The 4,937-nt window shown below is 33.0% G+C and overlaps 1 pseudogene; it reads left to right on the top strand.

The window, feature by feature from the left end:
- Positions 1-384: 384 nt before the first annotated feature.
- LOC131633329 (uncharacterized) lies at positions 385-1,741 on the top strand (annotated as a pseudogene).
- The last annotated feature ends 3,196 nt before the right edge of the window (positions 1,742-4,937 follow it).

Here is a 4,937-nt window from a genome sequence, read left to right as displayed (position 1 = left end):
TTTGGTACGCAAGTGCTGAGCTCTGAATAATTTGAAGCTTCAGGGTCAAACTTCAATTACTCGGTAGTGAGGTGAATAGGTTTTTGGAGACTTTTGTTGAGTGACAAATTAGGGCTCGATTGTTTTTTCTGCAGATGAAATTCGGTGTCCCTTTGTGTTTCACTCAATGCTAAGGAGCACCTCTTTTCCAATGATTCTCTTTTGATTGATGATCTCACTCTCAGTACATTGCATATAGTGTTTCAGCGTTTGGATCACTGTCAGTATCGTTTTTTCTTTGAATTTTGTTCAATTTTATCTGTTTTTGTTTTATTGTGCTGTGTTGTGTTGTTGACTAGAGTTTGTTTGTTTGTTTAGTGGATTTGGCTACTGAATGTTATGAACATGCCTGTGGTAAATTTCCTAATAAAATGGAACTCATGATGGGATTGTTTAATTTCTATGTTCGCGAGTAGTCATTTGTGAAACAACAGCAGGTTTGTAGTTGCTTGCTTACCTATATGAGTGTGATTTTTTATTTTGTTTAATTCATGTTAACTAACTTTATACCTTTCTCATTTTCTGTTGTGTTTGCAGACAGCTATCAAAAAGTACAAGCTTACTGGAGAAGAGAAATATCTTCTTTGGGCTGTTTGTAGCATCCAATTATAGGTTCTCCCCACTTGTTTTCTTCCTTTATCCACTCAAGTTATCTTATGCAGTGTGTGTTTGTGTTGAAGTGTTTATTTTGATGTGCTGAGTGAGCTTAAGGAGGGATGAATGTGAAATGAAAATGGAATGTCATTATATCATATAGTGGATAGACGCGAGAAAGTAGAGTATATTTAAAGTATCATGGACACTGCTGAGAATTAAATAATATGTCGATTTGCTTACAGTTATTGTTGTCCCATGATTAAGTGTAGTGTTGATTGTTAATTTTAGAATTATTGATTTGTCTATCGATTGTTTTTTCCTTGTTTCTGTTGGTCAAACTTGTAATTGTAAGATTTAAAAATACTAAATATATTAAATACACTAATTGATGAAATGCTTATAATATAATTAATAAGATTGGAGATGAAGCAGTACAGGATGAAGGATTTTATACTAAATACACTAATTGATGAAATGCTTATAATATAATTAATAAGATCAGAGATGAAGCAGTACAGGATGAAGGATTTGAGACTAACCTCATTGGATCAGAAGATATGGAACTCAATATTTCTCTTGTTCTCGAGAAATTGAGAATTTTGCTCAGAGGGTACCTATATGCTATATATAGTTAGTTACTCACTATTTGAAGCTTGAAATCATACTTTAGATGAATTTCAACTTCTTGAAATGTTTAATTGTGGATTGCTTTTAGGTATCTGAGCTCATAGAATTAGGGAAAACAATGTTTAAGGATCTATGTAATGAATTTGAAGAGAAACTGATTATGTGAGATATGAAGTTACCATTCAACATTCAAATCTGGAACCATCTTCACTTTTAGTACTGTTAGTTTTTGACAATTTATGGTATGATTCTTTTAATTTTCTAATATGCAGGATTCACAAGGAGCAAGTCGAAAAATGGCAGGAAGAAATCAAAGAATTGCGTGCACTTGATGCGTCAAATGAGGAAGCCAACACTCTTATGCAAAATGCTCGGTATGTACTTCAGCTCAGCCGTAATGATTAATGATGGTAGTTTCCCTGTGTCTATATTCATATATAATCTGTCACCCCTAAACTTTAATCGGGTAAAAAGTATACTTCGATAGAAGAGATGTGAATGTGCCAACCCTGGGAATACTTAGCCAATTTTGGATCATTAGAATCCAATTCATTTCTGTTGGACTGTGTTTGACCATTATTGATCTTCATTGCCTGTGAGACCTATTTTTTGTTTTCTAAATATTTAGTTCCCCCTGGCCTTTCTTACAAATCAACAGGGTGAGGCTAAAAGTGCCATACTGGTCTAAAAATGGATGGAGGCTCTTATGGGGTTGGCTCGTGTGAGAGTGGATATGAGGAAGAAAAGGAAACTGTTATTGAAGAAGGCAAAGTAGAAACTGTTGAAGGATCCCCCAAAGTAACGAAACTATTAAGGCAAAACTAAGTGTTGTTGTTGAACCCATGATAAATGATGACATGGCTGAGGCTAATGTTGTTCCTTGTTCAGAGATGTTGGATTCTGGAATTAGTGCTCATGATATCGTCTGTCAGGATCACAAGGTTGATGAGACTATTACTCAAGCCTCAGATCTTGTGAGCTCTGAAATTGTGCATATCTCACATTTTTCAAATGTTATGATGTTATTTAAAGTTATTTTTTCTCATTTCAGATTTTTCAATTTAGGTTTTGAAAGAGACAAAATAAACACCATTTTGATGATGAATATCTAACAAATCTGTATCGAGGGATAGTCTGACCCACTGATTCTATCACATACAGTTCTAAGAAGGAGAGAGTTTCCTGAGAGTGATAGTTGTGGCAGATTCTGAGGCTACAACATTGTTGGTATCGGAGAACTCTATTTTGAACATGCAACATAGCTAATTGGGGGTCACTTGATTTATGATAAGGTTAGTTTTTTTTTTCATTTTGTTTAAGTTGTCGTAGGTCTAATATGTTTAAGCTTTAGACACATTTTTATAGGCATTGTGGCTGTATGAATGTCGGGCTCTTGTTTTAAAATATTAGAATCCTGTTGCAGATATCAATAGAAAACACCAAATGTTAATGAAATTATCTTCAACTACAATGGGCTCTACTCTACAACATGTAAGCTTTTATTTGATTGTTTGATGGAAGCTCGAATATGTAGTACTAATTTCTACATACAAAATAGTAGGATTTGATGGTTTGAAATACATGAACTTTGTATCATTTTTCCCTTTATGAAAGAGGGTATGTGAAAAACTAAAAGACATAATCCTATTTTTACTGTACTGGTCTAGAATTTAAATTAATCTTAATAAATTGTATTTTACTCATGCATGATGGGATGATATTAAACTAAGAGTATTATTTTTGACTTAAAAATTATAAATTTTATAAGAATCCATTATGACTTTAAAAATATAAATGTACTAAATGAATTATGGCTCAGTGGACAATAACAATATACATGGTTATTCTTCTACTACTTAATTTTGAAATGTATACCTCAAAACTCAACTCATGCTTTTGTTCTTATTTTATATTAACCAGTTTTAGTTGAAAATATATGTAGAGACCTCTTTTATATTAACCATTTAGAGTTGAACATTTATGTAGGGACTTTTTTTATATTAACCATTTTGAGTTGAACATCTATGCAGGGACCTCTCTTATAACAATATAAGTAGTGGTTTCTTCTCGATAATTATCATAATTTAGGTCTTTGAGAGACCTTTACTAATTTTAACTTATGTCATATTATATTGGAATATGAGTTTGTAGGACTAATAGAACTCAATTTTGCTAGTACCCATGGAGTGAACATGTCATGGTTGTAAAGTAATTTTTTAGACCTTGTTGAGATATTTGTAAACAAGTGGATTTGATTTAAAATATTTGGTATTGATGGATCATAATATATATGAAATGAGTAACTTAAAGTGTTATTTGGTATTGAATTGAATGTAGCTTTTTGATATTTGCACACCAAAAGAATTATTTTGTGTAAAAAAAAAAATTTATAAAATGTACTACAATAGCATTTTGTAAAGAGTAATATTAATGAAACATCTAATAATAGCACTTTTAAGAGAAAGTGCTATAAAAAATATGCTGTATATTAGCGCTTTCTTTAAAAGTGCTATTAAACATGTGACATATATTAGCGCTTTGTTTGAAAGTGCTATCAAACATGTACCCTATAATAGCGCTTAGTTTGAAAGTGCTATCAAAAGCAAATAAAAAAATATGCAAAATGTCCACTTCAGTAGCGCTTAAGCAAAAACGCTATTAAAAAGCAGTACTTCAATAGCGCTTTTAAAGTGCTATAAAACAAAAAATATTTACAATAGCGGCGCGGTTAATAGCACTTTTAAGTGCTATCAAATGCAGAACAAAACGCTATTAAATAGCTTATTTGGCGTAGTGTATGTTTAAGTGGAATAAAAGAAATTGGGAAAGAATTAGAAGTGGCATTTGGGAAAGAAGGAAGAAATAAGAGAAGAGTTTTGGAGAGGAGAGGAGCAAACTAGTGCATAAAGGGGGAGAACTCCATGGGAGAAGATGAAACTTTTGCTAAGAATCACCATGTAAGGGTGGGGTTCTTACTCTCTAAAGGTTGGCATGATGATGGGTATGGTAGAGATTAGGCTCCATAATTGTATATCCATGAATGTGTGAAGAATTGCAATGGTGATGATGTTGATGAATGTTGAAATTGATGAATAGTTTGCTGAGAATTTGATGAATTGTTAGAGGTTTATATGAGTGGGGATGTTGTAATTTATGTATAGTCTCTAATCCTTCAATTTCATAGTTTTGGGAATGTTAGGGTTTATGCTAGATTCATGATATTTGTGCTTTAAAACATGTTTTTAGTGTAGATTGTTAATGATAGATGCTAAGTATTGATTGTATGTGCTATTAATTGTTGTATGGAGGCGATTTTGAGTGGTAGGATCCCTGTTTCGCAGAACTGAGTTCTCTGCAATTTTTCTGCATAATCGCGTGTCCGCTAATCGAGCTCAGGCCCGCTAAGCGAAGTCTGGGAACAAATTTGAAAATTTGCGAGTCCGCTAAGCGAACTTGTTCCGATAAGCGAGGCTGCGAAAACTGAACGCTACTGTTTTTAGTTGTAGTTAGTGCGCTTGGAGGCCGCTGAGCAAACCTTGCTTTGTGAAATTTTATGAAACTTCTATATGACGTAACTTTTGATCTGTAAATCCTTTTTATGCGCCGTTCGGACCGTTAGAAAGTTAAAATAAATTTTATATCTTATAAAAAGGGATTGATAACCCTCAGAAAAT

Source organism: Vicia villosa, unplaced genomic scaffold (genome assembly GCF_029867415.1).
Source record: "Vicia villosa cultivar HV-30 ecotype Madison, WI unplaced genomic scaffold, Vvil1.0 ctg.001112F_1_1_1, whole genome shotgun sequence".
Taxonomy (NCBI): Eukaryota; Viridiplantae; Streptophyta; class Magnoliopsida; order Fabales; family Fabaceae; genus Vicia; species Vicia villosa.
Note: the sequence above shows the minus strand (reverse complement) of the source record. Positions and strands in the feature narration are given on the sequence as shown.